This window comes from Phascolarctos cinereus, unplaced genomic scaffold (genome assembly GCF_003287225.1).
Source record: "Phascolarctos cinereus isolate Bilbo 61053 unplaced genomic scaffold, phaCin_HiC Scaffold_726;HRSCAF=1367, whole genome shotgun sequence".
Classification (NCBI taxonomy): Eukaryota; Metazoa; Chordata; class Mammalia; order Diprotodontia; family Phascolarctidae; genus Phascolarctos; species Phascolarctos cinereus.
In genome coordinates, this window is record NW_027556098.1 from 50104357 (window position 1) to 50118495 (window position 14139).

Below are 14139 nucleotides of genomic sequence, written 5' to 3' on the forward strand. Positions count from 1 at the left end.
TTAATTCAAGGTGGCAAAGATTTATTGTTACACTTTTCAGCAGGCAAGGATTCTTAAAGGATCCTGCAACCTTAGAGAGGTACAGGTAAATTTATATAGGATAAAATGCAATAAAACATATGTCAAATATGCTAACTAGAGGATTCAGGGTAGAATTAGGGAGTGGTTAAGGAGTGGTCAGTTCTCAGTTGAAACTCAAGAAAAGTCCTATTATTCAAGAGAGTATCTGGTCCCAGACATCCTGGGCCCAGTGATAACAAACAGGAAGAATACTGATCAGCTCTATCTGGTCCTGGAATTTGCTAACACAGGAAGAGGTGTTTTTAGTTCACTCAGAGAGAAAAAAGATTAATTTAGGTTTTTGGCCCTTATTGGGGCTCAATTGATCTTAAATGATTATCAAGGGACAGTGTTTCTGAGGCTAGGGAGAAATTGGGGCCCAAGTACAAGCACCCAAACATAAGCACCCAAGCACCCCAACACTTCCAAGTTCCCCCTAATAAGCTGCTAAAAGTCTTAACTCAGTGCACCCAGGTGTGACGGTAGAGCAGGGAGGCATATACTCGGAAAGTGTACAAGATACTCCCAAGTTCCAAAGAATTAGTGGGAAGTATCTCAGAAAATTAATCTCTACAATAGGTTATCAGTTTACACTGTGAGAATTTGTGGGTAGAAAGACTAAAGTTTCTTCAAATGTCTGCATATATTCTAAGGAATATGCACTAAAGAACCGCCTGAGCTGCCCAGAGTTATTTCCTTTTTCTCTGTGGTATGAGCGTTTTTTGTAGGATGCAAGGTTCCTTTGATTATGAGTGTTTTGGGTCTTCTGTTGTTTGCAAAAACAATTTCCCTTTGGGAAGCATTTATTAAACACTTGCTTGCTCCAATCTCTTTGTGCTGAAAGTACAAATATAAAAGGAGGATAGTCTTAGCCCTCAGGGAAGATGATTTTTCCCAGGGGAATAGAAGATGTTCAGAGATAATTTTTAGATATATACAAAATATTAGATGTATTCAAAATAAATACAAATTTATTTGGGAAGCAACAGGAAACGGGCACTAGCCTCTGAAAGTAGATGGAGACATGTGCTCTCAGATGCAGCTGGTTTTGCTTGTATTTTTCATATTATAAAGTATGGTATGGTAAAGTGAGGCATCATTGGGAAATTACTATTATCTTAAAAGGTATGTATCATACACACACAAACACACATATGTATGTTCGTATAGAGAGGCAATGTGGTGGAGTGGATAGAGAGCTCTCCTTGTAGCCAAGAAAATCTGAGTTAGAATCTTGCCTCTGACAGGTAGAGACTATGATCCTGGGTAACTCATGTAACCTCTCAGTGCTCTCAGCAGCTTTCTAAGACTCTGAGTTACAGATGGGCTGATTTGCATTGGTAGAGGAAATTCCTCAGTAGGAGCTCCCTACAAGAGTTAAATCACAAATCCAATCTCTATCCCTCTCCCTGTGTGTGTGCACATGCATGTACACACAAATGCAGAGCTATGTGTATTCACACACATAGGGATATGTAGAAATTCATATTCATACAGCCACATATATGGACAGAAAGAGGTAATCCTTTAAGGAAAAGTATATGGAAGAAGAAAATGAGAGAATGTGTCAGGGCTGAGGCCACTGGATCTTTGTGATCTTATCCCCTGTAAACTTTTTTTTTTAAAGTTTTTAGGCAATTGAGGTTAAGTGACTTGCCCAGGGTTACACAGCTAGTAAATGACAAGTGTTTGGTCTGAGGCCGGATTTGAGCTCAGGTCTTCCTGACTTCAGGGCCGGTGGTCTGTCCACTGTGCCACCTAGCTGCCCCGATCTTATCCCCTCTAGCCAGCATCTTTACAAAATGATGGTGGTGCACGTTTTCAAGATGCTTGGACACCATTTAAGAAAGATATAAGCTGAATGTACAATTCAGTTGCTACAGGTAAAAAATCATTTTAGCATCTTTTCTACCCATCAATCTTTTCCCCAAAGATTGGAGTGAGCTTGGGCTTCAAGGTCAAGGTCATCTGGAGTCTGAGTAATTTGCCCTCAGGTCCAGTCTAAAAGCCCCTTTGAGGTTTAGAGAATGTTGGGTACATTGTCTACAGACAGCCCCACTCATCTTTCCTCACTTTTGGCAGAGCTCATAAAGGCTAGTTATATCAGTTCATCCTTCATTATATCCTTCACACCCCTGCCAGAGCTATTATGCTAAAGCTCTGATGGAATAGTTACTTCTCTACTGAAAACCCTTTAGTGGCTTTCTATTGCTTAGCAAGCTAAGTGTAAATACAATGGCATGCAGTCTTTCTGCAAGCTGACTTTAACTTGATTTCCAGTCCTAAGGGCTACCCCTCTTTTTCTGTTCTATATTCTAGTGTCTAGCTCTAGCCAAACTCTTCCTTTTTTTCCTCTCTACTTTTTATGCCTTTGCTCATACCTATTAGTAGAGTGTATTTCATCCCAGAAGTGAGTGATGGGTGATGATGGTGGCGTCAGAATATGTATGTTTGTGTTGGGTAAGTAGTATTGTTCTGTGTGTAAACACCCATGGAATGATGATGGCTTCAAGAGTCAATTCAACTGTCATCTCCTACAAGGAGCTTTTGCTTATCCCCTCAAGGACTAAGATTCTTCTTGAATTGCACTGATCAAGGAGTTAGCTTGACAAACAATTGAATGTATAGATTGAAAATGAAAGCACACCTGGATGTATGCATGGTGTAGACAGAACATAAGAGCCAAGACTGAGGCTAGCTCTCCTGCTAGAAATTGTTCTCGAGGTTTATAACATCTCTCTAGACTCTGAACCAACAAATGGGAAGATCTGACTGATTCTCAAAGGAAGTTTCTGTTTAAATCAGCAGTGGCATTGGGTCTATGGATAATTGTTGCACTATCAGTCCTGGTGAGACAGGGAGACCCAGTCTCCTGAAAAAAAAATAAAATCCAGAACAAATTTTATTCTCGTCTGATTTTTAATTCAATCAATGGGATAATTATTTTTCACCCTAAAGCAATGAAAAGAGTAGCCTTTTGGAATAGATCGGTTGGATGGTGCATTAAAGGTGGTTGTGAGATGGAGATAGCTAAACAATTCAGCTGTTTGAATGCCCTCAAGTTAAGTGCTCTTTTTATTTTACTTTTGTTATTATGTACAAGTTGCAACTTGCATAAAATTCGAATGTCAGAGTCATTAGTAACTACTGTATATTCTCTGTGTACTTTGATGCATGAAAATTATAAGGTATTACTTTTATCCATTAGCCTGCTCATATTTTGAAAAATGCCAAGAAAGGAAAGCTGAATCCTTTTAAAGAGACAAAAAAAAATGAATTTTAACTTCCTTTCTTCTTACTGTCAAAGAAACTTCATCTTAGTGCTCAAGATTATACAGATCTTTTCTCTGGCCAGAAGTACAGACTGTAAGCCTTGTGAATATGAAGTTCTCAGCAGACAAGTTCTGTTATCTTCAGTGTTTTATTTCTTAGCATCACTCATTACCAAATGGTGTTTGTTAGAAGTGATTAGCAAACGCTGAAGGTAGTATTCAAGGCTGTCTGAATGGAAAATCTCTGTGCATTTATCTGTGTGGAAAGAAAATATTAAATTTGATCAGTCGTTTTGCCAGGGAGCCTTGGTGACATTATTCTTTAGGCCAGTCCATATGGTGAAGTTCCTCTAAGAGCATATAGTATGGCACATGCTAAGCTCTCAGTGAGGCTTCTTTGTCCATCTTTTGCTCTTTAGATCAGGGCTCAATTATTTTGTAGAAAGGGGTGGAGTTCTATTCAGGAGATTTTGATTGGTTTCCCACTCTTGACATTAAAGTCAGGATGATGTCAATCAGTGAGGTAACTAGACTTTCTAGCTTGTAAAGTTCCAGGCATTAAAGATTCCAGATTGAGGAGAGGTTCAAAGAAGGGGAAAGAGAGAGAGAGAGAGAGAGAGAGAGAGAGAGAGAGAGAGAGAGAGAGAGAGAGAGAGAGAGAGAGAGAGAGAGAGAGAGAGAGAGAGAGAGAGAGTATTTGGTAGGAAAAGGAGGCATGGCTAAGAAATTAATGGACAGATAAAGAATAAAAGGAAAAATCAATCAGAGGGAACCATAACACTTTGGTTCTGGTCCTAGTCTGAAAGAGTGGACAGGTGTAGCTAACCAGCATTTCATCTGAAAAAGATCTGGATCCTCAAATTTGATCTGAGTCAGGTATGTGTGGTGGAGAAATGCACACAGCACCTCAGATCTTGTGCCAACCAATAAAGGGAGGATTCTAGGAAGAGTCATGGTGACACTAGATGGTAGAGTCTAGGAGAGATATTGGAACATATATGGATATTACATAGCTAGCTCCTGTCCAGTCCACACGATTAGAGGAAGACCTTTCAATTAGCTACAATTATGGAACTGTACCTGAGGCTGGACAAAGAGAGTCTTCAAAATGGGCTCTCATTCTCTTAAGTCATTTTCTCTTTGGCTTTTCTCTGTTGGTGTGACTCCTTCACTGACAGTGCTCAGTGAGAAAGAATACTGTAAGGGGAGATGCTTTGAACCTTTTCCCCTCTGATGGTAACGGGGACATGGGGCACTATGAAAAACAGGCCTCTAGTGATCTGCTTCTCTTTTGTTTGGATAGTGAAGATTGCTCTTTAGTCTCTGATCTTGTGAATTTTAAAAGGTCAAGAGAATGAGCCTAGTGTACAGATTTTGTGGTCCAGCAGGGTTTGTTAGGAAAGTTACAGGAATAGTGAATGGGGACACTCGAGTAGATCGACAGACTGCACTTGGGAACAACCAATCAGTCAGTCAGCATTTATTAAATACTTACTATGTGCCAGACAGTTGCTAATGGCTAGAGATACAAAGAAAGGCAAAAAAAAAAAAGCCCTTGCCTTTGAGGAACAATTTCCTGACAATAGTGGATTAGCTGCCTTAGGATGTGTTGAGGTCTTAAAGCAAAATCTGGATGATTGCTGGTCAAGGATATTATAGATTGGATCCCTTTTCAGGTACAGGTCGGACTATAGTGGCTTTTAGGTATCTTCCAATGCTGAAATTCTGTCATTTTGTAATTTAGCTCTGCCACCTTGGGCAAGTCATTTCATACCTGTGAGACTGTTTTTCATCTGAAAAATAAGAATGGAGCTAGCTGATTTTTTATAGTATCTTTCAGTTTTTTTAAAAGTTACATAACTTTGTTGTGTCTTTGGAGGGAATAGCAAGTTGTAAATGGGAGATTTGCAGTTTCATGTGCAATCATCTTTTTTTTATTGTACTGTTACATAAATGCTTGTTTTGTTCCATGAATTGAAAATAAATTTGTAATAAAAATAAAATAAATAAATGTCAGAGGTAAGTCTTGAAACTAGGCTTTCTTGGTTCCAAGGCTGGCTCTGTATCTACCACTCCATGTTTACTTTATCTTTACCAGTGATATTTGATGCAACTATTTTTCCCATCCAAATGTTTCTCTTCTAATTCTATATTTTTCATGCAAAAGCTTTTCAATTTTATGCAGTCAAAGTTGTTTATTTTAACTCTTATAACCTTCTCCATTAGGAATTCTCCCCATAGGCTTAGTTGTGAAAGGTGCCTGATCTTGTCTAATTTTTTCTTGTGACTCACTTTTTATATTCAGGTCTAGGGTGTCAATATTTTCCATGAGCTCATATAAGAACTCTGTTTCCTTCAACTTGTGAGTATAGCACCCTCTTGGGGATGCAAGACAAAGGGGCCCTTTCTGTTGGCTATGAGGATTTGTTTAACTGACTACTGAACTGGAATTCTGTGGATATGGACAAGCTCCATGTCTTAGGCCTTTCCCGCTGGCCACATGATGTAAGATGCCTTTATCCTACCAGCTGGTCTTTGAGCACAGGATCTCCCAGGTAAGTCTCTCTTTATCATGGAGCACTTATCTAAAAAAAGTGCTTGATTGTACCTATGAAAAAGTCAGGAACAGAAGATTGACGAGGCAATTGATGAGTTGAGATTTCAGACCTTATTCTGCACAGCTGCAATTGTACAGGTGTTCTAAGTCACTACTTTATCTTTTTTTCTTTGAACTTTGTTTTTACTGTAGTAAAGATTACATGTAATCTATATGTAATTGATTCCTTCTTTTGGTCGTGTTGAAGTTGGGAAATCAAGAAATTATGCGAATGAGGGCTGGAGCTACTTGATAAATTATGAATTATTGTTGGGAAGCAATCAAACTCTTAGAATAGATAAATCCCTGGGGAAGGCACTCATAGGGGAGGTCCAAGTCTGGTTTGTACTCAAGGCTTGGAGCTCCATCTGGAGGTTTGCTCTAACATAGCTGGGAGCGCTAGGTCCTATTGGTACATGTAGCAACCAGTAGCAGTGAACTGTAGCAGCTGAGGCATGGAACATGGTCTGATGGCTTGGACAGATACTGCATCCCCTCACTACTCAGCAAATTTTTCTCGACTCCCTCATAAGTAACAATCCTTTCTCTTGCTCTTCATACATTACTGTGTATTTACTTTTGTACTTTTCATTAAATAATGTGGATTACAGTTATCACTCTGTGGGTGTCACACCTCCTTTTCAGAATGTGACTTCCATGAGAGGGAGTGTGATATAGTGGAAACAGCACTGAGTTTGGAGTTGTGAGAGATCGGAATTTGAATAAGTTTGGATAAGTTATAGCCTCACTAAGTCTCAGCTTCCTCATCAGTAAAATGGGGATAATAATATTTGCAGTATCCCTCTCACAGATTTGGGGAAATCAAGTAAAATACTTCAGAGAAAATGTTTTGCAAACCTTAAAACACGATAAAATCATCAGTTCTTATTATGAAGTCAAAGAATATATTTTTTCTTTAAAATGAGGGTGTTAGATGATATCGACCTCAAAGACACTTTTGGTTCTAATATTTGTGATCCAAACCTTGTATCTTCCCCAGTATCTAGCTTGGTGCTCTGCACAAGAAGGTGCTTAATAAATATTTGTCAGGTTTAAGTAAATCTACCTGTATAATAGAAATATTGAATTATAATACAAATTAGGTTTTTGTTTAAATAAAATAGAGAAATTAAATAAGATAGAGAGTATCAATAGTAATTAAATATTAACATTTTGGGCTGACCTTTTTTCTCCCCTTTCAGATCTAGAGTGGGATTAACTTTTTTGATTCCATATATAAAAATATGGCAAATTTAAGCTACACTGTGAAACTGTTTCTCTCGTGGACAACTAATCCTTTTGGCCACTGGAGAGTTAATTGTACTGTGTTCTCTTATTAAAGCATGTTGTGGAATCAGTGGCAAGCTTCATAATTTGATTTGTTCTCTTTCCAAACTCCATGTTTGCAAAACTAGAAATTCCTGAAACTTTGAATTCATCTAGTCTATCTAAAGAAAATGTTCACAAATATGTTGGTTGGTTGGTTGATGGTTGTTGTCCTTTGTGCTCTAAGAGGACTAAAATGACATCACTGTGTTGGGGTTGAGGTACAGTACGTCTGACTGTGGCTTGGCCTTGTGTCACTGCTGTTTTGGATAACCCCAGAAGATCAGTGCATTTACAAACCAGTTGGTATTGCTTTGGGATGGCCTGGTGAAAGAAATCAACCAGGAAAGTTTGAAATCAGAAGTAGATTTGGTTTTGTGTGAGGCCCTGAGTTCCTTTTGAAAATTTGAGTTCTTCCCACTCTTTGAAAAAAACTGCTGGGAAAACTGGAAAAGAGTATGACAGAAACTAGGCATAGACCCAAATTTCACACCATATACCAAAATAAAGTCAAAATGGGTCCATGACTTAGATATGAAGGCTGATACCATAAGTAAACTGGGAGGACAAGGAATAGTTTACCTATCAGATCTATGGAGAACAGAAGAATTTGTGACCAAACAGGAGATAGAGAACATTATGAAAAGCAAAATGGATAATTTTGATTACATTAAATTGAAAAGTTTTTGTACAAACAAAGCCAATGCAACTAAGATTAGAAGGAAGGTAGAAAATTGGGAAAGAATTTTTATAACCAGTCTCTCTGGTAAAGGCCTCATTTCTAAAATATACAGAGAATTAAGACAAATTTATAAGAACACAAACCATTCCCCCAATTGATAAATGGTCAAAGGATATGAACAGATAATTCTCAGATGAAGAAATTAAAGCCATCTATAGTCATATGAAAAAATGCTCTAAATTGTTATTGATTAGAGAAATGCAAATTAAAACAACTATGAGATACCACATCACACCTATCAGATTGGCCAACTTGACAAAACAGGAAAATGATAAATGTTGGAGAAGATGTGGGAAAATTGTAACACTAATACATTGTTGGTGGAGTTGTGAAATGATCCAGCCATTTTGGAGAACAATTTGGAACTATGCCCAAAGGGCTACAAAAATGTACATACCCTTTGATCCAGCAATAGCACTCCTAGGGCTATATCCCAAAGAGATCAAACAAATGGGAAAAGGACCCACATGTACAAAAATATTCATAGCAGCTCTTTTTGTGGTGGCAAAGAATTGGAAATTGAGAGGATGCCCATCAATTGGGGAATGGCTGAGCAAGTTGTGGTATATGAATGTAATGGAATACTATTGTGCTTTAAGAAATGATGAACAGGCTAACTGGAGAAAAACGTGGAAAGACTTATATGGTCTGATGCTGAGTGAAGTGAGAAGAACCGAGAAGACTTTGTACACAATAACAGCCACGTTATACAATGACTAAGATTGTTAAACTGAACCCTTGTCAGCATTATGAGGATCTAAAACATTGCCAGAGATCTCGGGATGGAAAATGCTGTCCCACATCCAAAGAAAGAACTATGGAAGTTGAATTGCTATCACTTATTTTTACCTTTTGTTGAGTTTTGTTTCTTCTTTCTGATGGTTCCTCCTATTGGTTTTAATTTTTACTTACAACTTCACTAATGTGAAAATATGTTTAATAGGAATGTAAATGTAAAGCCTATATCAGATTGTGCGCTGTCTTGGGGAGGGTGGGGGGAGGAAGGGGGAGAAAAATTTTCAACTCAAAAGCATATGGAAGTGATTGTTGGTAAATCAAAATAAATTAATAAAATAAAAAAAAAGAAAAATTGAGTTCTTTCTTATCCTCCAAAAGAAAAAGCATTACATTGGAAGGGTTTTCTTAGAAGAGGGATTTTAAACTGGAGTTATTTTGCTGTGGTTTTTGTTAGCATTTAGTCATTGATGGACCCTTTCTTTCCAGTAAATATTCTATAAGCTCTCCTAGATTGTAGGAGACTGGCATCTTCCCTGTTGTCATCTAGGAAATCAGTCAGAGTTTCTATGGATTTGGATTGCTATAGCACTAAGAGCTTATCTGTCATATTCCTATGTTGCTGCTTTCATTTGAAAAGCATATTTATTTTTATTAAAATGCAGACTTCTGCCTAGGATTGATCTTATTTGAGAATTTTTGGTGATATTTTGTGTGATATGGACTCATCATGAATTTCTTTTTTCTCTTTGGATGTGATGGGCTCTATGATAATTGTCTATATTTTTAGCTTGAGTGAAATGGTTAAAGGAATAATATAAAATGGAAAGTGGGAAAAACATGTTTTCCCCTTTGAACTGAAAGCAAAGTGAAGAATTGGATGATTTAAGGCAAAGGCTAAAACTTTAAAAAAAATCCAGTGATTCATAAACGTGGTTTTAAAGTGTAGAGGTAGGAATATGTATTTGTAATTATTCTACTTTAATAATTAATTACTAATGTGTAATCACAGAATGTTATTTTGATCATTAAGAATTTACAATATAAAGATTATTTCAAGGTCAAATTTCAAATGTTAATCATCATAGCATAATGCACCTAAATATCTACTGAATTCAGTTTAACATTTTGAAAAAACTAAATCATTAATTCCAGCTAGCATAATTACTGAACATTATTATTATTCTTTGCTGTAGTTCAAGGTCACTAATTCAATCAAATTTCAATTTAGAATGCAAAATCATCAGGAAATTCTGCTTTGCTTTTTTGTTCTTTCTTTTAAAATCCTACTCTAATATTAATCACAGCTCCTTTTTCCTTTCCTCTGAATCTCATTTATTTCTCCTTTAATTAACTTCATTGCTATTTCTTTTTCATGTTCTGAAAGCCCAATGATCGCTGGACACAAGGATATTATAAAATAGGAGGATGAGTGAGTCAAGATGGTGGACTAATAAGTTCAGTCCAGCTCTACACCTCCACAAAGATCTAGAAAATACAAAAGACTGAGTCCTGATTAAGAAATTTAAGAAAAAAAAGATCACAGTCATTTTTTTCTAGCCCAGGTCAACATACAAAGGCAAAGAAGAGATTTGTGGACTATAGACAGGGTTTAGCCAACAACAACCATGTTGTCACATTCCAGTGCAGGGGCCAAAAGAGTCCTCCTGCTGCACACCAAAGAAAGAAGAGGTTCTAGACCACAGAGAAAGGGTCAACTTTGTGCAAGTTGAAGAAACAGATGCTTACTGGCAGTCCTATTGCTCATCAGGGGTGGGGAACCTGCAGCCTTGAGGTCACATGTGGCCTTCTAGGTCCTTGGGTGTGGCCTTTTGACTGAATCCAAGTTTTACAGAACAAATCCTTTTTTAAAGGGGATTTGTTCTGTGAAGTTTGGATTCAGTTCAAGGGCTGTACTTGAGGACCTAGAGGACCACATGTGGCCTTGAGGCCACAGGTTCCCCACTTTGGCTCTGGGTCATAGATCCAATGAGGGGCTTGATGTGGGGAACTATGGCTAGATGTGATAGTGCAGGGGGAGAAGCAAAAGCAAGCATTGACTGTGTATCTCTGACCACAACAGCAGAGTAGGATCTCAGTTCTAGCTCCTTGCCCATTCTGAATCTTTCATTGGAATAACCTGGGCAGGAATCCCAGACCACAGGGAAGCCTTCAGTTCTGTCTCTCTGAACTTGCAGAGCTACATAGCTGGCTGTTAGTAACTGAGTCCAGCAGAAGACTACTGAAGGTGTGACCAGGATAAGCCCATAGATGCGTTCCTCAGATCCAAATTCAGGTCAGCAACTTTCAGAGCTTTGACTGGGAAGGGAATAATCAGACTTTGCCCTGGATCAATTTACTTTGGGTGTACTGAAAGCTTGCAGGTCACTAGCTTGAGCTGTCTCTGAGGTCCTAGAATAACACAACACTCAATACCCTAAGAAAGCAACAACAAGGCTCAAGATGACACATGCTCAGAGCCTAGTCATTCTCTTCAGAAGCGTGCGTAGCCCAGCCCTGACATAAAGTCCAAAATCAGGAAGTAGGCTGGAGGAGTGAGAAAAGAAAAAACTCAACCATTAAGAGTTATTATGGTAACATGGATGTTCAAGATACAAACCCAGAAGATAATGATTCCAGAACATTTACAAGCAAAGCTTCAAAACACCAAAGCAAACCAAAACAAAATAAAAGCACAGCTTGGACAAAAGTTTGACTAGAATTCCTTCAAGAAACAAAGCAAGTTTTTTTAAAAGAGTTAAAATGATTGTTAATAAGCAAATGGGAGTTACTACAGAAAAAAATGGAAAAGAAATGAGAGTTTTTGGAGTAGGGTGGGGAATAGGCATTTATATAGCACTTATTATGTGACAAGCATTGTGTTAAGCGCTTTTTTTTATTAACAAATATGACCTCATTTTTTCCTTTAAACAACTCTGGGAGATGGGTGCTATTATTATACCCATTTTACAGCTGAGGAAACTGAGGCAAACAGAGGTTACATGACTTGCCCTGGGTCATACAACTAGTAAGTTTTTGAGATCAGATTTGAACTCAGGTCTTCCTAATGTGGAGTCAAGTGCTGTATCCACTGCACCACTAGCTGTTTCTGAAAGAATATTTCCTCTACTCAAGAAAGAATTGGAAAGAGAATTAACAACTTGTCATGAGATGTACAAAACATTGCCCAAGAATAAACTTCATGAAAATTAGAATGGACCAAGTAGAAGTTAACTATTCTAAGAGACAAAAGGGAAGATTAAAACAATTTCAAATGGCTGACAAAATAAAAGAAAATGTAAGGTATCTCATAGGAAAAAAAAACTAAGTGGGCAAACAGATCAAGAAAAAATAATTTAAGAATTATTAGACTTCCTAAAAGCCGCAATGAAAAAAAAAAGAACCTAGACATCACATTTTGAGAAATCATAAAACCACTCATGTCTCTTAGAACTAGAGGGCAAAATAAAAATTTAAAAAATCTGCCAGTTTCCTCCTAAAGAAAAAAAACCTGAAAAATTTTCAAGAATATCATATCCAAAATCTAGAGTTTCTAAGTCAAAGGAAAAATGCTACATCTAGAAAAAAAGAATTCAAGAACTGAGGAGCCAAAGTTAACATCACAGAATATTTAGTAGCCACCATTCGAAAGGGGCAGAGAGCTTGAAATACAATATTTCAGAAGCCTAAAGATATAGGTTTACACAAGAATAACTTAACTAAAAACTGTGAGAATTAAGAGAGCAGGAGTGGGGAAAACAATTTCACATAATCAGGATGTGCAAGAAGATTCTGACAATGGCCTTGGGCCCTGTGGCAACTTTTACCTGGAAGCATCACCCAGGTTCAGCACATTCTGCTCAAGGTAAACAAGCTAGCTTCCAAACTTGGGTAAGCATGCTCTTTTAAATGTGTAGTTTTAACTGTTAATAATGAGATGTTGATTCTCGTGTAAAAGTAATTTGAAAGTGCATTTAACAAAACTGAAGTCACCTGATTGGTAATGCATTTGTTTCAAGTTTCACATTGGTGAACTTTCTGTATCAGTTATGTCAAGCAACTTCTCATAATATGGTTACCGCTAAATAATTTAGCTATTGTTAGTTATTGTTTTAATGTGTAAACTAACCAAAAAGCTTGTTTGGGTTATGTATGACTTGCTCCTCACCTAATCCCTGGATTTATTGGAATGTTTCTAGCATGTCCCCATTGCATAGCTTGCTTGCTTTTGTTTTTACATAGATACTTCTTATGATATTAAAAAAAGTCCCTCTCTGCCTAAACTTCATAAGGTTTTTTTTTCTTAACATAAATTGCTGTTCTTTGTCAAAGGATTTTTCTGCATCTATTGAAATAATCATGTGCTTAGGGATGTTTTCGTTTTTAATGTGATTATCTTGATTGTTTAATCATCTTTGCTCCCTTGGTATAAATATGGCTTGGTCATAATGAATACTTTCTTGGATGAATTGTTTTAATGTTTTGTAATTTATTTAAAAACTTTGAAACAATGTTCATTAATGATACTGGCACATAGTTTTCCTTCTGTTTTTTTTTTAAAAATCATTCATCAATTTAAATATTAGGACTATATTTTCCTCATAAAAAGAATCTGTTAGAGTGCTTTTCCAATTTTTGAGAATACTTTGTGTAGTATTTGATATTAAAAGTTTTTAAAAACTGAATAGAATTTTGAGAATCTATCAGGACCAGGAGATTATTCCCTTTCCTTTATAGTTAGTTGTCTTTCCTTTTCTGAGACCGTATTATCCAAGATCTCTTTTTGGTGTTCCGTGATTTGGACATTTTATATTTTTGAAGGTAACTATTTCTTTTCTGTTATCAGGTTTGCTGGCTTATATCTGTTCATGATAGGTTATGATTATTCCTTTTTATTCCTTTTATTTTGTGTGTGTGACTTTACCTTGATTAAACATTAGATAATTTTAAAAAAAGGAGAGGAAAACCAAATTGCCAATATCAAATGAGAAAGAACTTATACCAATTAAGAAGGAAGTAAAAGAAATTATCAGAAACTAGTTTTTAAAAAAATCATATGCCAACAATATTGATGACATAAATGAAATAAATTAATATGCAGAAATAGAAAACATCCAGATTAATAGAACACTTAAATAATAAGAAACAAAGAATTTAAGTAATCGTATCTGAAAGAGAAATTGAGTACTGAACTGCTGCAGAAAAAAAATCTCAATACCAAAAACATCCCCAAGCAAATTACATTAAACATTTAGTGTTTGACAGAACAAATAGTTGAAATATTATGCATTTTTTTTGGCAAAAATAAGGAAAGAAGGGAATTTGCCAAATATTTTCTATGAAGCAGATACCCAAACTGATAACTAAATTACAGAGGAAAGAAATGAAAGATCTGTATCTCCAAGGAG